The 26,053-nt window shown below is 38.0% G+C and overlaps 1 protein-coding gene across 6 annotated transcripts in view; it reads left to right on the top strand.

The window, feature by feature from the left end:
- The window catches only part of LOC149805357 (uncharacterized), a 133,506-nt gene that overhangs the window by 23,388 nt on the left and 84,065 nt on the right, over positions 1–26,053 (top strand). Inside the window, exon 1 of one of the 6 annotated variants that reach the window (XM_089949649.1) lies at positions 24,307–24,620. The exons of the other annotated variants lie outside the window; for them this stretch is intronic. The gene's annotated coding sequence lies outside the window, so the exon portion shown is untranslated. Of the gene's footprint in view, positions 1–24,306; positions 24,621–26,053 lie in introns of those variants that run through there. 6 annotated transcript variants of the gene reach the window in all.

The following is a 26,053-nucleotide window of genomic DNA, read 5'->3' as shown; positions in this document are numbered from 1 at the left end:
CCATCAAACTTTAGAATATGTATAGGCCTACATATCTTTGGAACATACCCGACCGCTCCAGCGACCTAGTGGTTAGAGCGTCCGCCTCGGATGCGGGAGGTCGTGAGTTCGACCCCCGGCCGAGTCAGACTTACAAAATTGGTACTAACAGCTATCTCGCTGGGCGTTCAGTATTAAGAGGTTAGTGCTAGGACTGGTCAGCCTAGTGTCATGATAATGTGATTGGGTGGGACATCATGCTACATGTCTGCGGCATGATGCTTCAGTGCTGGACGTCACTATAAACTGCCACATTGCAGACGATATGACTGAAAAATTGTTAAAGCTACGTTGAATATCCAAAACACATCACATCACATTGGAACATCCCAAAGTGCATATTCTCTATCAAACTTAGCTAAGGGTATACTTTCCAGAGGGTTTGGTATCTATCAAACTTCCCAAAATGCATGCTATTTATCGCACATACCAAAGTGCATACTCTCCATCACACTACCCAATGTGTATACTGTCTATCGAACTTTCCAAATAATATATTGTCTATCGAACTTCCCAAAGTGTATACTCTATGTCAAACTTCCTAAATTGGTTTAAATCGACCGAACATCCCAGATAAAAGTCTTTATTGTGGTACTATTTTCCAAAAAAAGTAAAATATAATTTCGGAGGGTAGAGAAAGTTTTACGAAAATTAGAGGAGTCATTTTGAAGTTAGGACAATTTTAATATCTAACGTTATGGAACATGGAGTCTTATCACGGGCGACAACTCGTAACTACCCTTGATCCCAAATGGGTGTGGCAGTTTGTCGACCGTAGCTTGCGACAATGAGATAATATGCTTAGGGGGAGGGGACAGTTTTTATGCAGAAATTTAATGTCGCATATATCTGCCTAATAAAAAAAAATATCTTAAAAAATCAAATACATGAGTGAGGTCAAAAAGGTTAATATTTTTGGATAGGTACAATAAAGCAACACTAAAGAATATCATTTAATTGATATGACAAGTCAATGGAAATTCATAGAATAAAAAGTTGATGCACCCCACCCCCAAACTTATACATGCATTTTTCATGTCCGAGGGCCATTGTTGAGAACACGTGGTGCTTACAGTGCAAGCACAAGCCCATTTCATGGATGATAATTTTGAAAAAACATTATGTACTTAATCGTTTCATGCTATTCAAAATAGTGGTCATTCAATCAGTTTTTTTTTTATATAAAGACATTCTACTTGCCTTGAACCAACGTGTCTACTGCTATGAGTAACTACCTCTGCTTCCTAGCCGACTATTGGTATTTCACTGGCAACAAACTGCAGTTATTGCATGAAGTGTACATGCCTAACAGCAGTTTTAAGAACAACACAAGCCGGAAAGACCAAATTCAAAATATGCCCATATCTTTAATTATTACACATTAATAGCTCAGAAAGTCACACCATGCTCTTAAGTTAAGAAATTTGCAGTGGCCAATATGCGAAATTGTCCCCAGCCACCTTATTAATTAGGACAATGTCGAAGCCCAGCCGACAAAGACAGGCGAAAGTCATGTGATTGGTCGATATCTTCATCTCCTTGGTATATCACGAAGAGTAATATTAATAATACCTCCATAATGAGTGGCAACGGTAATTAAAGGAGAGAAATACTATACATTTGCAAATGATAATTCTGAAATAAATGCGTATACTGTGAACATCCACGTTGAGAATTAAGGAATCATGATTTTATTTAGTGTCAAGTCATAATTCATTTATAACTTTTTTCCTACATATCATAACAACGGGATTACCGTTTAAGTAAGTACGATTTGCACGATTCCGAAGTAGCTTTTTGAAGATTTCATACTACAGCGAAAAGGAAATAAAATTTCAGAAAATTAATTACATGACTAGCATTAAAAAATTTTACACGCTTGGCAACACACACGGACGTAATAGCATATTTAATTAGTATTAGATGTAAACAAAATATACTTATTAAACAATCTTTATCAAATGCAGTCATTGCTTTCTTCATAAAAAAAAATATTTGGGATGGTTATTAATTGCGATGATGTAAATACTACAATGGCTAACCATGCAGAATAGAGGGTGTTACAAAACTACATGATAAGGTTACTGACATTTGTTTATTTATTTACTAAGAATATGTTCATTATCAGCATTGATACACTCGAGATTGTTGTATATTTCCTCCACGTGGAAAAAACAGTTATGATGCATATAAGGTGAAAATACAATAAGGGCACTCTCGTTGTCATTATACTTCGCGAAAATCGCATGGTTTCCAGATCTGTTGTTACGGCACCTTTGCAGGATTCCCACGAGATGTTATTCTTACCCTGGGATTCTGTGTGTGTGTGTGTGTGTAAATATATATATTAATTCGTTGTTTGTTTGTTTTTTGCCACCTTTGTTGGATGTGATCAGCTCTTTGAAAGGATTGTATACGCTGAACAGAATCCGTATAGTTCTTTCATTTTTACTCCAGTGTTCTAATGGTATGCAGAAGCGATAACACAACTGATTCCGAGTGCGAGGAAGCCACAATCAATTGGTGTTGGTGTGAGGACACCACAGTTAATTGGTCTGAGTGTGAGGAAGCCACGACCCGAGTTATTGTATCAGTGTTATAGTTTAGATGCGTTTATTTTGTATTTTTATGTATACATAATGGTGCCTCAAGTTACAACGTACCGATAAAAGATGAGAGGAAGCCACGATCTGTGTTGATTTCCTGGCTCCACGATTCATGTTTAAATAACTAAAACAGCAGCAGCAGGGAGGGCGAATCCTACAACTTTTAGAAGGTTCCAAATGCCGAAATAAACCCTTTATAAAACCGCGATGACGCTTTATGTAAACGCAATTGTCGCCGTCGTTGCTGCCCTTTGTTGTCGTTGCCCTCCCTGCTGCTTCCTGCGTCCCTTTTCAAAAACTAAGGTCTTTATCGAGGTACGAAAAATTATCCAAAAATCGTATCTAACCCGACTCGATACCGTGTTCGAGGATCATGTAGATTTATTGTTATAAATCCGTGCGGGGTTGATTGGGCATGACTAAATAAATTTCTAAACTTATTTATATCCATATGACCACTGCACCAAGTCTGATGAATATTTCGTAACGTGTGTGTATCAACTCGTTAAACACTGCAAGAATATTGCAGTTATCCCTGATCACTTTAGGAATTTGTGTATATCGCTGGGTTACATAAATCACATCAGTGTTTTTGTGTCTGTCTCTGGAAAATATCCTGGCAGGATTTGATTGTTTATCCAACATGACATCATCATACACGACTAAATTATTAATAAATCCATCAATATCATCAATACTTGGCGCTTCATTAATGTCAGTTATAAATTCAACAAAATCATCACCGTTTTCATTTAATGATTTTGCACTTTCATTAAAATCTTTTAACACTTCGTAGCATCGTTGATCGTCTACACTTGGTGCTACCAAATACAACTTGTCCCACTTCATCCACTTCATTATTAAATTAAGTAACAACTGTGTCTTACCACTCCCAGATGGTCCAATTATAATCATACGAACAGAATTTGGTAGCGCTGCGTGGTGCTTAACTGGTTCTTGTTTCCTTGTTGCAGAAAAGTTAGTGATTTCCATTAGAATAATATAAAATAAATATGGATTTATATTGTGTGAAATGCAGGGCGCGCACGCCAACAAGTGATCTAACAACCATTACAACAAAAAATAATAGATCTCCGGTTACGGGCAAGTGTGAACGATGCGGTACAAAAAAGTTCAAATTTATCTCCCTGACTCTGTCAGGTGGTAAGTCAGCGCCAAAACCAAAGTCAGCGCCAAAACCCAAGTCAAGTAAAAAAAAAAAAAACGAGGAGGTGATATTGCCGCCAAGTTAGGAAAATTACCAGGAGCTCCGTGGGCGAAATATCCAGGAGAAAAACATCTCCCAGGATATAATTACTGTGGTCCTGGAACCAGACTTGATGACCAAGACCAACCAAACCCAGGTGAGTATCCGATAAACGCTATCGATAAAGCGTGTCATGCGCATGATGTATTTTATAAAAGTAAAAATCTACAAGATAGGCGTCTCGCGGATGCGAAATTAATTCACGCGCTAAATTCCATTACTGATAAATCTTTCAAGGAGAGGTTAGCTAGTTGGTTAATAAAATCTGCGATGAAATCTAAGCTTGTATTAGGCGCTGATAATTAATTATAATGGAGTCGATTTATTATTCCCCAAGAGGATACTGGAAGGGTAACGCAGCAATTAGTAAACTTGCCAGTGCAGCAAAAGTCACACGTGATACTGCAGCAGATTGGTTATCCAAACAGGCAATATGGCAAATTTATCTACCGCGTCCTAGAAAAATTAATTTTGCACATTTTAATGTTAGTGTGCCAAATGAAGTTCATCAGGCTGATATATTATTTCTACCAAATGATACCGTTCGTCGTCGAACATACAAGTACGCGTTAACTGTAGTTGATGTTGCAAGTAGATATAAAGATGCAGAACCGTTAACGACTAAAACAGCATCTGAGGTTGCTTCTGCTTTTGAACCAATTTTCAACGAGGTGGTCTACGATGGCCAAATCTATTACAAGTTGATCCTGGCAAAGAATTTCAGGGTGTAGTATCATCAACGATGAAGCAACATAATGTCACCATTAGACGAGGGCATACTGAGATTCATCGTGATCAGGCAATTGTTGAACGATTTAATCGAACTCTTGCTGAGCGGTTATTTGGATATCAGTACGCGAAGGAATTCATTCAGGACAAGAGATCTCGCGAATGGGTTGCAAGATTACCAAGCGTGATAACTGCATTAAATAATGAAATAACTCGAACAACCAACATGAAACCTATTAACGCAATTACCAAAAAAAAATATACCCGTACAACGACGTGATTTTTCAGCACAACCAATACTGGGTGATGTCACTGTGAGATATTTATATGAACCAGGTGAACTTGAAAAGGGTAAAAAAAAGAGCGACTGATCTTATATGTAGCATCACGACACACAAGATATCTAACATAACTAGATCCACTGGTAGACCCGCAATCTACAGACTGGATTCAACTGCTCCTCAACGTGGATTCACACGTGAACAATTACAAGTATTTCCCAAAGACAGACAATTACCGCCCAGATCACTTAACTAGCACCCCTACGTCGATTACATTCAAGACAGGTCAGCATCACATTTTGTCGTGTATGACCGCGACTATTATCTTTTCTATCTACGGTGAATTGTCTTGGATTATTACTCGAATACTGCCACAACATTATACAATTACAGCTCACACAGTGATTATTCTGCTGTTGCTTCAGTGTCATGATAAATTCAACATCAAGGTCAAATTCTCGATTATTTTTTTTTCACTCTGTTTATAACCAGATAATTTTTTTCTTATTATATCAACTTGACATTTATCGTTGTCATCAGCCATTGACTCGTCCAAAACAATTCTCCGCAATTGAGATATTCTTCTGACTCTGGACACTGCTAAGTAAACTAAGTTTGACCACTCGATTCGATCATCAACGATCCAAACAACTGTATCAGAAATAGTCAGTCCTTGAGATGAATGAATCGTCATTGCGTATCCTAGCGTCCTCGGGGATTTGTTCATTTTTAGTGCATCTTCAACAACATTGACATCAACTGTGACAACATCATTTAATACAAGATTTTGTTTTCTTGACTCTGTCAAGGGTCCTGGTATATCAACGTCAATATTTTGTAGTCGTGTATCAGCTGGTCTATAACACAATGGCACTGGCAACATTGGAAACTTCTCCCGTTGCAGTGAAAACAATTTCATCTGAAGTGTGTCTCTGACTATCTTTCTACTTGCCACTATCAAATCGTTTGGTTTCCACGTTTTCCAAAAGTCGCTCATTGAAGTCTCTGAAATTATTTTACACATAATTTCACATTCAATTTTATTCGGTTGTAATCTGATTAATGCTTTAAATTCCTTCAACGTTGCATCAAGAGATCTATAATCATCAGACACTTCTTTATAATAATAAACAAAATCTTTGAACCACAAATGCGGAGATGGACCAATAAAAGGTGGTGGCTGACCGCGATCGCCGCACATAACGACTGCAGTATTTTTTGTTAATAGCCAATCAAGAAATATTTTTAATATATCTAACGACACTGTGCCTATTTCATCCCAAATAATAATCCGCGGAATATATTTCTCCCCCATTCGATCTGGAGTCCACACACCACCACTGTATTTGAAAAAGCTGTGATAAGTACAAGAATTGACTCCTCGTTGTTTCATCTCTCTGGCGAGTCTATGTGTTGGTGTTAGCACAATCATATCTGAATTTCGAAATAATTCAATCGCTCGAGTTGTCTTACCGGAACCTCCCGGTCCGTTCAAATAAACGGGTTTGTGTCTGGTGATTGGATCGTGTACAGACGGTGCAGAAGACACTTCTGATAAATCTGATTTGCAATAACTGTCTTTGATAGCAACATCAGCGGATTCACAATAACAATGTAACATTTCCTTTTTTATTCTCCACGAACTCCATGATTCATCAGTGCTTGTAAAACGAGCCAATAATTCTGAATATCTTTTATCGATATAAAATGAATCCGTTGCAACTCTAACTGCAGTGTCGGGAAATCTATTTACTTGCGATAGCAAATTTATAGAAACATAAGCCAGCATCGAAGATCTTTAATGTGTGTATTGAGGTGATTCTCCATTAATATAACTAACAATTGTGCCCAACCGTGTTCCGTCGGACAAGAAAGCGTCTTCCCGATTACAAAATATATTTCTCGCAGCGGCATCAGCAATTATAAAATTTAATTCAGCATCATCCATAATCAATCGTGAGTGATGTCGTTTATGATCATATGCACCATCTTGAGTAAATTTACCGATTATTCTTCTACCGAGATCTTTTGCTGTTTTTTCACTATTGCTGAGTTTAATCTTAAGAATATTAGGAGCGTTATTGTTAATGACATCAACAGGAGTATTTGGACACTCTCGTACATATTCCTCAATGACTTCATCGAGACTGATACGCTCCGGTGTTGGTAACCAAACCGAAGTCTGCGGTCGATATGATATGATTGCTTCACTGACCGTCAACGATACCAGTATTCGGCTGTCAAGCATGTATCGTAATAACACTATTGGCACCTAACGTTTCTCTGAAAAATGTCTGCCAAACCAAATATAACAAACTGGATGAAGTTTTTCAGCTAGCGCAAACGATGTCACACGAGCAAATCCTGTCAAGTCAAAATCGGGTAAAGGACCATTTATAGCAACTCGCGTCATCGAGTTCGTGGGATGTCCAAATCTTTTAAAATGTCCACTACACTCGCCCATCCCAAGAAAGCTTCCCGGATAACACGCAACCATATCAAATGCTATCATCTCGCTGCGGTCATACTTCGTATTCCACAAACCGCCGTGTCCATATTCGATACAACTCAATTGTATATCTTCAAGAAACTCACTTCGGGTTGGCTTCCATGAATTTCTCTCTCTGGCGGCGTGAGCGGCAACACTCGGAACTGTAAAACAATTAGTTAATAACTGCTCAGTGTTTTCTGAATATCTCTGTGCGAGTTTTTTCATTTCCTGTTGCAGAGATTCCGTCCGGTATAATTCACCGTTAGATCTTACAAATTGATCATACTCGCCATCTTCGGAACTTTTAAACAACCACACCGACACAGGGTCGTTTTTGCTTATCTGTTTAATAAAATCAAACATATTTCCCTTAGACGAATAATATTTCACAACACGATCCCGCGAAAATATCGTAACTGCGTTAGTCCAAGCGTGAGCGTTATGATCAGTGATATTTATTGGAGCTCCGTTCCGATTATATTTCGATTTGTATAATACTTCCTCTGTTATCATTGTTACGGTTATGGGAAATCTTAGTGCTTTTTCTAGCTCGGCAACATCGTTTATTGATGCTCCTGTATCCTTGACTTTTTCAGCCCACGCTGCTATCTTGGAACGTCTTAGATCAGTTAGACCGTTTCCGCGCATCTCATTTTTGAAATGTTCCATTACTCGCTCGGCTACACAATTCAGCTTTGAGAATCTCATTGGGGCAAGTTTATTGATTTTTGATGTTTTTATCGGATAGATTCCATAAATGACCGCGGTCGCAGGATACGCTCGAGCGTAATATGGTTTATCAATCCCAGTCAACATTCCTGGTTTGGAATCTTTACTTAACAGAACGGTTTTTCCATTAGCAAGGACAGGGTCACGTTTGTCACGGATAATCCACGTATCGGAATCTTCTTGCACAATAAACTTTATTCTGAAAAAATATTTCTGATTATCAAGGGGGAGATAATCGATAATTGTTTTCGCTCGTGCATCATTCATTGTAGCGTCCTTGACTTCGTCGACATTGACTTCGTCAATGTTGCGTATAATTTTAAATGTAGACAATACGTGAGATGCTCCATCATTACGAAATTCCTTTTTGGCGTTCCTGATAATATCAAACGAGATCAGTCAGGGCTCGTCTCTGCGAGTCAGGGGTTAGTCTGTCAAGATCGAATCTAGAAGCTTTTCAGGACTTGATTGCAGATAATCTTTCAAACTCCTCCATATTATATTTAAGACAAACATTTAAATAAGAAATATTATATATATATATATATATATATATATATATATATATATATATATATATATATATATATATATATATATATATATATATATATATATATATATATATATATATAATGAATCAATGCAAGTGGTTTAAAGTTGGATCTGTAACTCCTTGTAACAAATCCTGCAGGAAAGAATTCTGCGGGGAACATTCCCAAAGCATCCGAAGGGGGAGTTTAGGACCAATACCGTGTCTGCGATGTGGTGTTGGGGTCAGGGGTAAAACATAGTTATGTGCAAGTTTCGGGGGAAAAAGATACCTTGAACTTAAAAGATATTATAACAAAAAAAATAATAATGTTGCGCTAAAATATGAGCGTGATTATATAACTAAGTTTTCAGACAAATTATAAATTAGACAAATACATTATATATATAAAATGAATCAAGAATTTGTCCCACACCCCATCATCAATAACTACGAAGCAAATCGTGATGGAATAGTCAGAAATTGCAGGTTGAAAAACCAATTGGTGTTGTTAGTAATGCTGGTTATCTAATGTTTAGTGTTGGGAAAAGGATGTATCTGTCATCGTTTCGTGTTCGAGGTATTTAACGGAGTGATCCAAGACGGTCTTGTGATCGATCATATCAACAACAACAAACTCGACAATTCTTTATCCAATCTGAGAATTGTAATATAAAGTCAAAATTGTAAGTCTGGTAATACTGGCTGTAACAATAAAAGAGCCAAAGCAATTTTATTCACAAATTTAGATACGAATGAAGAAATAATATTTCATTCAATGTACGAGGCTGGCAAGTATTTTGATAGCCACAGATTCTCAATACACTCCGTGGCGAAAAATATAACCAAATCTGCCCCCTCAAAAAATATAATAATCAAAAGATTGTTTTTCATTATTGTTAGATCCGATAAATTTAAGGGAGATAACTCCGTTGAGCATATCTCATGCAATTAGTTCCTCTCCCCTTGTCAAGGTGACTTTGTCAAGGGGATTGTGGAACACACATATCATTACCTTTTACACGTAATGATATCCAGCGCGGTATACAGTTGTTTTTTTTACAGCCAGTTGTGTACACAATGCGTCACAGTCTATAACACTTCCGCGTTTGTCAGTACAGGTAAGTGTTATTTTTTCACAAATCCAGTTTTAAACTTAAATTTAATGTTTAAAATCCAGTTCAGAATTTCAATTCTGAATTTAAATTCAGCAGTAATGTTTCAGAACTTGTTAACTGTCTGTTAATAGTTACCTATATGATAATTTTTAAAACCTGTATTAACAGATGAGACCGTGGTGCAGTTGTAAAGCGTTTGACTCTCGTCCCGACTTTATCAAATGCCAGCGGTTCGAGTCTCGTCACGGACAACTGTTGACTGTGCCCATTTAGGGTTTTATAATAAAATTGGGGGCTCCAGCAGGGCCCTCGTGTACATATCTCCTCCACGTCGAATCGTGGGGGTGTGTTTTTCACCCCTGGGATTTTGATCTTGGGGGGTATGTACAACAGACAGCGTTGTGTGGAGCCCTCCAAAATAAACAGTGGCGGATGTAAGCTCTAAGTCATATGGGTAAAAATAAAACATTCAGAAAGAATGTGACCAAATAGAAACGATCACGGGGATTGCCGAGAAGCCACAAGAAAGGTCTCTCTAAGACTGAGATAAAGTCTCAAAGATAAAAAAATCTCCAAGATGAAATCTTGGGACAAAAGTCTCAAAGATAAAAAATCTCAGTCTGAAAGGACCCCGTGGATACATAGGTCAGTGCAAGACAACCGCTCATCATGCCACTGTTTATTATTTTTCTTTTAAATATATAATATTTATATATATATGAATTACGAAAATATCAATGATGTGATTGTTGCTATTAAAAAATTAGAAGAGCGCGGATTTAATATATCCGATGAACTAAATCCTGAAACAATCATATCTGATTTTGAAACACTACATGAAGCTAAATGCGCAGGGCGTTATATTTTGCCTGCTCAGTACAGATTTATAAAGAGGATCCAGACGAATTTATAGAAAGCGCTGGCTACAGTAGCAGAAGCACAAATAAATGAATTTGTTTCGTTGTCTCGTGCGATTGAAAAAATTAGGTTGGAATTAGCCCAAGAATATGAAACAAGGAAGGTGATAAATACTCGTGTAAGACAGCTAAAAAAGTGTATGTCCCTTGATGAAGTCAAGGAAGTAAATACTTGGAAATGAAATTGCCTTGATAAAATCAAGGAAGTAAAAAAAAGTGATATATTTTTTTATACACCCCCTTGACAAGTCAAGGTGACTTGTATCAGTCCTAGTTAGATAATATTTCCCTTAGTCGATCGGATTTAATGCAGGAGTGCGCATAATTGAGAATTTGATCTCGGTCACACACAATTGAAATAATATGCTCGCGTCTGAGACTATCTAACTGTTGCTGTGTTAGTAAGAAATCTTCGTCTCCGTATTCGTCAATAATGAATTTAACGTTAATTTCTTCTTGGGTAAATGCGGCCTTAACTGCTTGCTCGAGCGCTTGTTTGTCATACACGAAAACATTTATGTCGTGGTACATATTTAAGATCTAAAGATCTAAGATCAAAATATACGTACATACTCTAAAATTTGAGGTATACTGCAATGCGCGATCACAATATGATCTTTTTTTAGTCTTTTTAGTTGCGTATCAGTCAATATAAAATCGTCAGTGCCGTATTCGTCAACAATTATTTTTTCCGGGGTAACTTTTCCGGTTTTGACAGCTTCATCAAGAAGTTCTTTGTTATGTATGAAACATTTTACGCGGTGGTACATTATATAATACTCACTTGATTAATTGTCAGTCAGTATACCTCAAATTTTCCTGCAGATTTCAATATTTTTGTACTTTTTACTGAAAAACGTTGAATTTTTATGATTTTGACTAGTAAATACCCTATCAAAATTAGCAAATCGGACAGTGTGCACAAAATATATATAAATAAAATATTCGTGCGCAAAAATAAACTTACTCACCTTCTAAGACTGAAAGTCTCAAGACTGAAAATCGTAAGATTTGGAAATCCTGTGGATTTCTAGGATAAAAGTCTTAAGACTTTACAAGTAAATTAATATGTAGTGTTTCATTCCGATAATCAAGAAGGTGACCAGACTGGTCTGTCAGTTTCAAATTTATTCTGGTCAGCCACGGATTATGACATCGTAGAGAGACTGGATCGATCGGCTCTTGCACGATTAGAAATCCAGGTGGTACATCTTTCGGGGTGAATGAATAAAGAACAAATCCTTGCTGGACTTGATTTGATACTGTCGTGTCTGTGTTGTAGCTGCCATCAATGACATCACACACAAGATTGACTGCGACCACTTCAGTTATGTTTACGATGCCCGGAGATACATGTCGGCCGTCTCCGATTTGACTATTGTTGTGTCCGAGGATAGTTGGCGGTGGTAGTGATCGCCTATGTTGTGCAAGAATGTCATCGAAGAACTCATTGATGAGGTCGTTGACTGATTTTTGTGTTCGGAAAGAGAAATATATCCAGGAAATTTAAAATTTGGAATATCTTCTACACGTATTTTATTCAAATTTGCAAAATAATTCCTAAAAGTGCCACTACTGGCATCTGATACACTTTGAATAAATCGTATATTAAATAATTCCATGTCGTGTGCAATTTGATTTAATATTTCGATGTATTTGATAATTGAGGTTTTTAACGATAAATCAAAAACATGTTCTTGAAGATTTTGTCGTAATTTATTTAATATTTCCTTGTATTTGTTATTAAGAGAGTTGAAAAATTCCAAAACATGTTTTTGTTCTATCGATTTTCCTTCATCTACAGTTCTCATCACTCCCCAAACTCGACCAGCGTAAAGTAATGAATGTGTTAGATATTCCATATAACGATGATAGATGTCTGCAGTGGAAATATCATGATATGATTTATTATCTGTGACATAGTCAGACCTTATCGGCGTTGGTGATATTGGTGGCGTCGGTGGCGGAGTTTCAGGCCATCCTAACACTGTTCTGATCGAACTCTGATATATATCCACGGCGTAGTCTGGGGTGCTTATCTCAATTGCAGAAGACAGCGTTGGCTCATGAACAGTTATTGTTATCTTAGATTCTTTTCCTGTGATATTTTTTATTCGACTTTGTAATTCCTCATTGATTTCTTCGATTTGATAAGACCCGGTTGGTAATCCAATAACGTTCCAGTCGGGAGTGCCATCTTCTTTATTTTTATTTGCAAACACGAACGAATTATTCGCTGGCAATCCACCAAACGATTTTGATCTGATATTGGGCCAACTGTGAAATACTCGTAATTGTGCTAACGCATCTCGTTTACTGGAATCGCAGTTGGAAAATTAATACTGAATTCTGGTTTAGTCGAGATTACTGTTATCGAAGAAGTTCGTTTTGGGCTTGTATTTTCGACTATATCGAGCAGAGCTCGATGAAGTAATTCTGTCATTGTTATCTATCTTTTGTCTTTTCAAATGACTGGTGTAGTCTTCGTATATCTTTGCCATTTGCGTGAATTCGGAATCTGATATTGTTTCGTCGTTTAGAATTGATGATATCAGCGACGATAATTTCAAAGTAGGCGCTCGTGGCCGCATTGTTTAACTTTTCATATTCGTGCAATTTTGTTAGCGCGCATGAGGATATTTTTTCGCGATAATATTAGCAACGCCTGCAATTGTCGTTGATGTTGAAACTGTAATTGTTACCGCGATTGCAGTTGTCACTGTTGTTAGCGCTGATAATAATACTCCCGTAGATGCAACTATCGCGGATACTGAATGCACTATTGTGTCTAGGATGATTACACGCCGCTTGTATTTTTTTACTTTCATTGTGCATTCGTTAATGGTACTTTTTAACTCTGATTGCCATTCGCGTACTTGATCGTATCTATATTGCTGCGCATCTAATGTTGTCGTTGATGCTGACGCCATTTTATTATCTTACGCAGTAACCAATTGAGGCGTTTCAGCTACAAATTCCAAACACCACCAGTAAGATGTTGCGGTTAATTTCTTTCGGCGGATTCCAGTATAAATGTTTCTTCGGTTCCCTTGTTTAATATGATAGTCACAACCCCGGAATACTTGTCGGTGGAATGTCGCCAGGGATACGTTGTAAATATCTCAAATTTAGCGGCACTGAACACAGACAACCTGTACACCGCAGTGACTGTTGCTGTATATTTGATAGTATTATTTTGTTTAGACCATGTTGCAAATCCAGATGATACTGTGTATACTATGTTGGTAATATGCCCGGCAGTTACTCCAGTGGGTATTTTAATCAAACTGGTTTTGTTAACGATCTCAGGAATCCCACTTATGATATCTTGCTGTGTTTGTTTGATCGTCAACGGTGTGCGGAGTACCAAAGAATTCCTCTGCGGTTTCATTAGTTTTTTGAAAGTTTCTACGAAGTCTTGAAAACGCGGTTATGTAAACGTCATACTCGGCCCGCAACGTGGATAATTTACCGTCAACGGTGTCAACATAATTTTTCGTCGTGGCATCTTCCGGGGATGTTGGATCTCTTAAAACCACTATTTTGTTTCCGTTCATGCTAAGTTCACCTGTCATTGTATCACCGGTCTTTTTTACGCATTCCCTTGCAGCTTTTTGCGTATCATCTCTTAACGCCGCAATTGATATCAGCGAATCTTTGATTTTTCCGCTGTCAGTGAACACAGGGATGTTACCCGGAGTAGCTCCAATAACCCTACGAATTATTTCATGCCATTTGATATCGCTGGTTTTTAGTTTTCCGTGTCGGTCCTGAAAAATAACAACCTCATCTGGGTCTATCCTGGTCAGACTTAAAAGATTATCGATTTCATCTTTGGTCGCATATTTTGATAAATCTATATCGGTGCGCTTCACTTTTCTGTTGAGAAGAGATCTTCCGTAAATATCAACCATTATTTGATAGGAAACCGTTTAAATTGACCGGTGGTATACTCGTGCACGACTTTGTGAGGTGGTTTGATTGATTTTGATATCGCGGTGAGAACATTTAATACTTGACGACCACATATCGGAGGATCGGTTAGTGTTTGTGTTGGTAGCGTTGAGCACCAAACTTTCGATGGAATGTCTTTTGTATATTTGAAGAATTCAACTGGCAGTGCTAACCCATACGAATCAAAATAGATAATTCCACGTGGATGTATCGCGTAAGCAACCCAATGAGTTCCTGGACCATCGCTGCTATCGAGATTAATAATTCCGGTTTCTGGATTGTTTGGTTGTTGTGGTAACTGATCTCGCATGAAGACGCCTCTGAAATTTTTTATATTTAATTGTTTAACAGCATCGAGTAAATCAAAATTTGACATTGGTGAAAACACAAAGTGTTTTATCAGAACCGTTTTGGGTACCATGAAAGCGGAGTTCCTGGAAGTCTTAACCCGCGTCCTTTTTTATTGTATCCTTTTCCAGTTGCTTTCTTTAATGCCATTCCAGCAGCGGTTCCAACAGCTCCTAACGCGGCGGCCTTAGCGACAGCTGGGGCAGCAGCAGCTATCAGTGCTGGTATCGCGGCGAGAAGAGGAAATATACCACCGGTTTTAATCATGTCTTTGACGGCTTTTGGAGCAAAACTAAATTGAACCCCAGTTTTTGCTTGTTTTGCTTTATTGAAATGATTAAGTTGTGTTTTAGTCAGCGATAATTTGTTTGGACCGCCAGTAATTTTATCATTTTTTGTGTTATCGTTGCCCCACATGTGCTCGCGTTTTTCGATTGTAATTTTTTCGCCTGACCAGGAGTCAGAGTGACATTAACGTGACTGTATGACATTTTATTTAATACGAGATTGATCTAATTGTCTACATGTTTTCTACTGGTGCATCAATGACTCTCATTCGACCACTAGTGCCTTCGAGTAACATCGTTTTGTCATTGAGAATGACCGCGATTGCTCAATAGGGACCATAAGCAATTGGAGGACCATCTGCAATTTTGGGTAAAGCACCTACGCGAGCTCGGAAGTGTATATCAACGACAGATTGTTTGGATAAATCAAGATGCTCCAGCGAAAAGTAATAAATCGGGTACAAATTTGTAAAATCAAACTGTGATATTTGCGTCCTAGTATCTATATTTATATTACGCGACAGAAACGTCAGCCAGCGATTATTTGCGCGCTACATGATTATGTGTAAAACTTAATGATATATCTTCAGATGGTTCTTGTTGCCCGTTTATTCTCAATGAAACTTCGGTGACGTCGAGTTTATCAAATATCATATGTGAACGTTCCTGATTATTCAGTCGACGATTATTCTGCAGCGCAATAAAAATATGTCGTGGCGCAGAAACCCCTTGTTGTGATGCTATATGCCAAATAAATATATCTTTGACGGAACTTTGGATAGCGTCTGTGGTTACTGTAAGCCATGATAACAGTAATTTACCACCTTGATTCATAAAAGAGAGCAATCGTGGTTCTTCTGTGACCGATGGAGTTAATATTGGCATCCACAGTGAAAGTTTTGTTATTCTTACCATACCAGCATCGACACCAGCTCCTCGCCAGATCGCTTCACTGTCATCATTTTTTCTTACGAGCACAACTGTGTATTTAGCTCCAAAGATGACCTTTCTAACATCTCTGCAAAATCCGAAGATGTGAGAAAGTGGAATCGCGCACGAAAAACTTCTCCGTGTTCCTGACAACATTGATTGGCGTGTTGTAAATCCCAAGTTGTAAGTCGCGTTAGCACTCATAACTACCGGCTCCACATCTGCGTCTTCAGCGCCACCGCCAGAGACCTTTTTTGGCCGTCTTGTAGCATATCGAATATGATCAGCGTTGTCGGTAATATCTTTGGCAAACATCACTGATGGACCAGCTGATCTTGTAAAGTCGTCAGAATATCTCGCTAGACCAATTATTGTTGTGGCAACATCGACATCATTTTGAATCGATTCGATATTTTTTCCATCAATCATATATATGGCGCTACTAAACAAGGCCATAATTCCATTATTGACAAAACCAACTCGTATATTGGGATCGTATGCAGTATTATCCGCCTTTACAAGTTCACCTTCTACTTCAATAAACGCCTCAGATGACAAGAAATATCTACTTGTATCATGAACTTGAAGTTCGATACGCCCTCGTTGATTTGGCTCTCGTGCGTCATAGGAATAAAATTGATAATCACGCACTGAGTTATCTTTTTGAACCGGCTCATCGTTATTAAATGCTGGGTCGGATATGTATTTGAACATTTTATACTATTGCGTATTTTTCCAAATAGTGATTATCTTCGTCGCACGCGAAGTCCACTTCCTGCTATCAAATTTGCTGTGATATTTCTTTGTGCGTCAGATTCCTGATCTATCAACGCCGCTAGTTTCTGATTTGCAGCCTGATTTATCACCTTACTAACATCCGCGGGCATAATTTCGGTACTTGGTAATTTCACCGGTGGTGGTGAACCTCTTTGAGGTTTACGCATTAGTCGCGCTAGTCTTTCTTTGATTGCCGAGAGTGCCTTACCAGCAGTACTAACAATTGCACCAGGAGCTCTTTCACCAACAACATTAATGGCTTTCATTGATAACTGTTTTGCAAGAGGACCCACTTTTGGTGCTAACCCCGCAAATAAACCCTGAACCACATCGCCAAGTCCGTCTCCATAAGATGCTCTATAGATTGGTAATCGTGAGTTTATTGCTCTAACCTGCACGGGTGTATGTCTGTTATATATGACCATGTTATGCTATTTACTATTGTTTAATGGCTGTGACTTTAGTCACTATAATCGTCAACGAGTTCATCAATGAGTTCTTGGTAAATACTAGCATCCATGACACCACCTTGAAATAATCGCCGACAAATATCAGCGGCTTCATTAATTATTTCTGGTGAGTTATTCCCAGCTCGTTTTCATCCTATGAGAACTTCTAACCGCGAAACGTCATTGAAAATATTATCAGGGCAGGGAATAAAACCACTTCCAAAACCTTTGCCGGATGTTTTTTGTTTTTTTTTATGCTAGTCGACTGTGTTATTATCGGGGTGTTTTTAATGGTGTTGACAAATCTGCGGTCACAACAGGGCTTACAACTCTCCTTTCTTCAACATCTTTCTTAAATTTTTCAAACTCAGCTTCGTATTTTGACGTAACCCGCTGAATACCTTTATGTGTAGTAAACACCAACCGTTCCCATTGGTCATACTTTAACAGCGGCGAACCCGGCTCCAGGTAGCTTTCATAATTATTAAATTCACCTATAAGATCAACCGCGTTATCGTAATTTTTCATCTTCATATTTTTTGCTACATCCTGCTTGAATTCTGCCTTACCAGGTTTGTATTCCGGCGGAGCTTCGGCTCCAGGTAGCGTTTCTGACGCATCTACAAAAACTTCTTCGGGTGGCCTTGTTGAAACTCTCCTGATAGCAGTGACCGCCCTAGTAGCTGCTTCAGCGGATCGTTCAGCTGCGGCTGCTAGCCGTCTTGTCGCAACATTTTGTTGTTGAGCAGTACGCGATAATGATGTGGTAATAGGCTTAAACAATAGCTTAGTTGATTCTGTAAAACCTTCCTTAGCTTCTTGTTGTAATTGTAAATTTTTTTTGAAATCCTCCTTTACAAGGATATATTTCTTAAGTACTTCTTCTCGCTCTCTGGCTAGTCTAGCTGTGTAAGATTTCGAATGTACCATTATTTAGTATAACAATTTTTTAATTTATGACAACAGACACGCGAATGTTTTTTTTTTTTTTCGTACCTCGATAAAGATCTTAGTTTTCGAAAAGGGACGCAGGAAGCAGCAGGGAGGTCAACGACAACAAAGGGCAGCAACGACGGCGACAATTGCGTTTACATAAAGCGTCATCGCGGTTTTATAAAGGGTTTATTTCGGCATTTGGAACCTTCTAAAAGTTGTAGGATTCGCCCTCCCTGCTGCTACAGTGACCACAATATAAACGCTACAAGCACTACTCGAATTTGGTTCCTACCCAATAATCAGTTGCTGAGATTCACTTTCCTGCGATTGTGTCCCTTTGATTGTATTTATTATGTTTTTCATCGAATTTGCGTCCATGAGATTCCGTCCTTTACATGAGATAATATTAGAACATGGACCAGTGGACAAATTCAGAGCAGAAATAGGAGTCCCGTGAGCAGAAATACGCCTGTTACACCCACATGCATGTCCTAAGAGGCGACTAACGCAGTCAAGAATCGCAGGGGCTGAGTGATTAGCGTGACCGAAAGTGGTGCAATTTTGAATTACACCATCTGATTAGCCCTGGACGGCTACCGAGGTGGGTCCTTGGGCAAGGTTCTTTACTCCTTGTTGCGGCACTAAATAAACTACTATTGTTGTTGTGCCGTAAAACACCAAAACCAAACCATTGTAAAAGCTTTACGTATCTGATAGCCATTAACATGATTGTTGATTTTCCTGTTTTGTGAAGGATTCTTTCATAAGCTCTAACTTTTAAAGGATAGAACATGTTCACCTGCTTATATCGTACTATTCTTAATATTCTATCATTCTCATATGCTTGTTGATCCCTAGGTATGTTTTGTTTTTAGTATGATCGTGTAAAATAGTTCACATGTAAAAATGATGTCGATTGGTTATATATTCTACTTTTGTCCAATTACACTATATTATGGCTTTCACGCACTACATTCCACGGTCACGTGAATGGTCATTCGAAACAAAAGTATGGATGGCGTAAACGACTTAGTATGGACATAGGATATATTTTTTCGTCTAAAACAGGATTATCTGACAATTTGTTGAAAGATGTGTGAAATTTCGACCCTCGTTATTAATTTTGTCTAAAACTGTTTTCATCACTGCTTCTGTATCCTTTTCCGCCCGTTGTGGTAACGCAATGACGTCATATTAGTCACTCATGAAAGTCCTACAGTTTACTCACATGATGCGTCTTTATTTCCATAAACTGTGCTTGTAAGCAAGTTTGCACGGGGAACAAATATGTATTTAAACACGCGCATACCTTGATATCCCATGTCCGATGTTTGTAGCAATGTATGGTCAACCATTTTCAGTTAATCTTAGACCCAAATTTAAAAAAAAAAATGTAGAAATATGTATTTTGGGGTCCAAAAAAGAAAAGAAAATTGTAGAAATATGTATTTTGGGGGTGATGAGGTGGAGGCAAGACCATTTGATTAACTTGTGACATTTCATAATTGCTACTGTTATGTATACTTTGCATTGTTTGTTAATTTTAAACAAAGAATTATTTTACAATAATTTCATTATATGCTATTAAAACGTGACATTGTATTTGGATTTCCACTAAAGTTTAATCAGAACTTTTATTATTAGGATTGTGTCTGCAATTCTAGGATTATTTTGGGATTTAATTCGCAATACCGTAAGTTCTTTTTTCATTTTCACTTTGTGTTCTTGAGAATAAATATTTGTTGAATTTTACAAAGCTTGTTTCTTATCACTCTTTTCTGTTGCTTTTTTTAAGCGCTTAGAATCGTAACACTATAAGGTAATTGTTAGAAAATTGTTGTATTTTCTTCACAATATTATGTTTAAAAAGTGCCTGGTCAAGTTTTGAGACCGTTTTCTTTGTAAATAAATACAAACTGGAACATGAGTAATCTTGCCCAAACAAGACATATTTCTATAGTTTTCTGAACTGTCACTCAATAATTACAAAAAATTAAAGCAAATAAAGTGTGTTGGTCTGATATTGCTATAAACGTCTGACATGGAAAAATCAGGATATTTACTTGTTTCTAGTGGCCAATTGCAAAACTCATCAGTGACAAAAGTTAGATATTTAATGACTTTGTGTGCTTTCGTTTTATTTATATGAAAATGCTAAGTAATTTTTTCCTTGACCCACCGCTTTGTTCTCCTTGTAACGAATGTTAGTAAACAACCCGCTTGCTTTATTCCGTTGAAATGAATGGGAAAATAGATCATGGACATTGCACTGAATATATTGTTTAAATATTCAGACATCACAAGGGTGTCATGATTGATCGTCGGACTGGTAACCTAAGGGTCGCTGGTTGAATACCCAATTAAGTTAGGACAGATTGGCATCCTGAGCGTGTCCTTGAAAAATTCACTTCGCTACCTTTTAGTTGGCATGATCTAGTCAACAATCTGTTCAAAGTGACGCCAAGTCAACAAAAAGCTGTTGTAGGGTTTAACGCCATTTTTCAGCACACGATAGGCTATACATGGCGGTCAGTATTAATGGCAGAGGAAGAACCCGGGAAAACCCCGGAAAGAACCAGCGACCCACGAGAAGCTACTGGCAAGCGTTCTCACTTACCCACATTGGCCGAATCCGACACTCGACCCCACGCAGACAGAGGTGAGATGGCAGTGATCCGTAACGGAGAGCATTTTAGACCACTCGGCCACTCGGGGCCCCCCAACAAAAAGTAAATCACAAACGTAAGAAACAAAAACACGTGAAAGTGAACCAGATTGCGTTTGTACTCCAGAGCACGTATGTAAAATTGTGTCTGTCGATATTGGCGCCAGTTAGGATTCCATAATTTGTACGATGTTGGTTGAAAATAGCTTGGTTTCAGCTGGTCATAAGGCGATAGACAGATGATTGGGTTTCATTTGTTCTTCATTAAAACACATGGGCTTTTATTGCGTGCACGTAGAGTGATGTGCCTTGCCCAAGGACACACCATGATAACCATTCAAAACTGATCAGATGGTGGGAATCGAGCTACCACCATTCTGGTAACGAGCCCAAAGCCACAACAACCAAGTCACCGCGACTCCGTTATTATGGACAAATGACTGAATATCAATTAATGTTACCGCATATACTCCCTTATAAAAGAGTCCAACTGCAAACTGCACAGACACAGATCTGCGCCGGCATATCTGGGACGGTTCATTTTTGTTAGGAGTGATCATTAGAACAAACAACACAGACCCTAATCTGCAGGCGAATGATGCTACGGCAGATATGAATCTATGTTTTTTGGCAGTTGGACTCGACTTACAGGCGAATATATACGGTATATGGTGTTCTCAGCGATGCTGACGTACCTCATTTGCGAGCTATACAGAATGGTGCACAACTGATTTTGAATCATTAAATATCGCCAATTTGCAACTTCCTCTGTGGTTTCACGGATAAAGGTAGTCCCATTTGTATAATGTCATTTTATAATGGCACGAAGCTGCAGCCAATAGCAAGCATGGGTTTGGAAATTCATTATTGGGTCTTATTACCTTCGTGGCAGTTTACTTGGCATTCATCAAAACTAGCTAACAGACAGACGTTCAAAATATAATCAAACACGGAGTTACTCGTTCCTCATTTGAAAATATTTTTCTGCCAGTTTCATACAAATACAGATGATGAGGCTGAATTTATGCTTAACCAATGAATTTAGAGGGAAGACAATCTTTTGTCGTGCTCGACCTGTGGAGATTACACTGGTGGCGCGAGGGTTCATGGCGCTGAGAGATGGGTGGGGGTGGGCAATGTTCTTTAGTTGCGCCCCTGCTTTTCTTCAGAAAACAGTTTTTCCCGCACCCTATGTGTGTGTGTGTGTGTGTGTGTGTGTGTAAACTCCCCAACGCGGCATTCCCCCGTCGCCTTTCGCATGAGAGCAATTGCCCCTCCAACCCCTACACCACTGCGTCGCTACTGGGATTACATACATTAATTAAGCAAGCCATGCATGATTCATCTGGAAATTTTTCTGTTAGACATTCGATCACGTCTTAAAAAATATAATTTCAAAAGGACTACACTATTTTTTTTAAAGGCCGTTGATTGTTAAGCGCCTTTAGATGTCCTTGGCCTGAATTTAGTATTCTCTACTCGGTGACTCGAGAGCACGCGAGGAAAAGCAATAGGTCGATTTGTATATGTTTATCAACACACATTAGTAGTCTGGAATTATAATTTTGGCAATATATCAAGTATAATTAATTTTCACTCTTTTTATTAGACGTTTTAAATACGTCGTTTATCAAATCAACCTGTTAAAATAACAATGTGATGTGTGACACGAAACCAAATTAAATTCATTGGCTCATTTGTATTTAATTTTTAATTTTATCATATACTGGACCGTCAATTACTGGATTTTGCAGGAGAAATAATGTTCGTTATTCACTGGAGTAGAATATCAAAGATATTTTTTTTCCACTGCCGCGTCGATGGCATCATACTAAAAAAAATGAGTTTCATTTAGATGCTTTCGTCCTTTAGTGCTAAGTTTTGCCTCCTCGCAAGCAGACGAAACAAGTTCAAATCTCACAATGTGCACATACTGGTTTCGTCTCTCTTTTTTTTTTTTTTGTATGGGCTGGTTTATTTTGAATTGTAAAGAAGAATTATGTTACTATCAGACAATTTTTTCCCCACTGCCTCGTCGATAGCATTATAATCAAGAACTCTGAGCTAGAGTCAGATGCTTACGTGCTTTAGTGGTAAGTTTTACCGTCTCGCATTCAGACAAAGCAAGTTCAGATCTTACAAAGTACAAGTACATATACTGTTTTCGTCTTTATATATGTGCTGGTTTGTCTTGAATTGGAAAGGATAATTATATTATTACTGCCATTCTCTGTGCCAATAAAACAATACGCAACAGAACATAATCAGTTCAAATTTCAAGTGTCGCTGACATTATCGTGCGGGATACTGAAAGAAATTCGCTACTTCAGTCTGTTATACGCATTGTCAGCCATTACATATGAGTATCAAACGAACAAAATAAATATGCTTGCTCGGAGCGAATAACGGACATATTTCATTTCGGAGGTGAAAAACTTGAGTGTTTTCACTCACTCGATGAAATATATTCGTTATTCACTCGTTCCCAGCAAATATCTTTTCTCGCTCTTTCATACAGAGTGAGATACTGTTCTCCAGTACTAATGTCTAATTTGATTCAATTATTTATTGCTGTGCTGAACGTATGTAAGTAATAGTTTAATGGTTGTTTGAGATCTATGCCACTCGAACCACTGCAAGTACGCTTCGTTTGCATAAGTTGTACTTCAAGGCAGGAACGAATTTTGTTGATTTACAATTCATAATATCCTCAGCTGACGCTCAGTCTTTTATAATAACGTATAAGTAGGACTGTAACCCGCTGTGATATCTCAATGAATAAATCAAAATATATATTCTGACCCTACCTGTGAGTGAAGTGTATCAAATCTTTTTCGAAACCATCCTGAAAATTAGTGATGTTACACGGTAAAAATATAGGACACTGTAGCATGTTCAATCTTTTTTCCCATGCAGATGTAGATTATATCGAAAGAATATAAAAAAAATAAAAAAAAATTATATCATTTTGCTGGAATTTTGGGGAAAAAAGTTCACATAGGGTCATCCCCTGTGAACATATTCAAACAGGCTTGAAGTTACAGTTTTGCTGATCACAAACGTTTATTACTACATCTGGTTCATGAATAATTATCTTAAATTTATTAAGGCTCATACCAGATGTCGAACTTTATTCCCTCTTTCTCGTTGACACACAACAGCATATATATGGCTTCTCTGTTCTATATATCGCAATACACTAGAGCGCACAATAGCCCCGTTATTTACATACGACGAGTACATACAAATTGTGTGCATCGGGGAAGGAGTTAATATTCTCCACAGGAAAACATGACTCACATGCAAGTTAAGCTTTGCGATTGTTTTCAATGGCTGGTAAATTCCGTATGAGCACAGTATTTCGGCGGTGGTGTCCTGCACGTGGTGTTCGAAATAAAGGGAATACTTTATATAAATGTTGTATTGGTTCTAGGACTACTGTGCCTTTCTTGACCCAGTCGGTGATAGTGATGTATTGGGTATATAAACCCGATATTAACGCATTTCACAGACTACAGTTGATCACCAAATAGTGAGTGCATTTGAATAGGATCTACATTGTTTGGTATGTAACCTTTGGAATACACTTATTTAGTACATGTAACATTATTGGTATATCTACTTTTACTGTTAGTGGTATGGTTTTATCAAGAATCAGTTGTCCACATAATGTCTTGATGTAATCAGCAAACAATCAAAAACTGAAAAAGAGATCAGATTAAAATATTTACATGAATTTAATAACATCGAATATTGGAGATCCTTACTTTTAACCAGCCCCAGTAGGTCTTCTGTAAGGCCTTACTTTTAACTAGCCCCAGTAGGTCTTCTCTGTAAGGCCTTACTTTTAACTAGCCCCAGTAGGTCTTCTCTGTAAGGCCTTACTTTAACCAGCCCCAGTAGGTCTTCTCTGTAAGGCCTTACTTTTAACCAGCCCCAGTTGGTTTTCTCTGTAAGGCCTTACTTTTAACTAGCCCCAGTTGGTCTTCTGTAAGGCCTTACTTTTAACCAGCCCCAGTCGGTCTTCTCTTTAAGGCCTTACTTTTAACCAGCCCCAGTTGGTCTTCTCTGTAAGGCCTTACTTTTAACCAGCCCAGTTGGTCTTCTCTGTAAGGCCTTACTTTTAACCAGCCCCAGTAGGTCTTCTCTGTAAGGCCTTACTTTTAACCAGCCCCAGTAGGTCTTCTCTGTAAGGCCTTACTTTTAACCAGCCCCAGTAGGTCTTCTCTGTAAGGCCTTACTTTAACCAGCCCCAGTAGGTCTTCTGTAAGACCTTACTTTTAACCAGCCCCAGTAGGTCTTCTCTGTAAGGCCTTACTTTTAACCAGCCCCAGTAGGTCTTCTCTGTAAGGCCTTACTTTTAACCAGCCCCAGTAGGTCTTCTCTGTAAGGCCTTACTTTTAACCAGCCCCAGTTGGTCTTCTGTAAGGCCTTACTTTTAACTAGCCCCAGTTGGTTTTCTCTCAATCAAAAAATTAACAGCTAGAAAAGCTTATACCTCACTTCAGATATTTGCACAGGAAGATAACTGGTACGTCTAATAAGGTGTTATTGATTTAATAATAATAATAATAATACAGATAGGTACAAGGTTTTAAACCGAGCTGAAAACTTGGTCATTATCCATAATACAGTCATAAAGACTGGACCTTTTTTTGTAGTATTGACCAGTTACACACTTCATTATGTTGTAAAGGTAATAGTTAATGACTGTTCTTAACAAATTTAAACACTGAAAGCTAATTACTAACTATAGTGACTGTATTTTCTGTCAAAGTCAGGCTGCATATATATAAAGTTTAAGACAGTCATTCATTGCATTGAAGGATGCCATCCTTGTAAAGGATTCAACATTTCCTGATGTCATATAAACACTGCTTATTTTCCTGTAGATATAACAAGTTACAACAATACATTTGGTACGAATGCCATTAAAGCAACTATAACATTACAACACAGACACCAATTCCATTTTAGCTGTATCAGTTATTAGGTCAG

The sequence above is a fragment of the Sinohyriopsis cumingii genome, chromosome 2, assembly GCF_028554795.1.
Source record: "Sinohyriopsis cumingii isolate HCF-2022 chromosome 2, ASM2855479v2, whole genome shotgun sequence".
Lineage (NCBI taxonomy): Eukaryota > Metazoa > Mollusca > Bivalvia > Unionida > Unionidae > Sinohyriopsis > Sinohyriopsis cumingii.
This window is presented reverse-complemented; position numbering and strand designations above follow the sequence as displayed.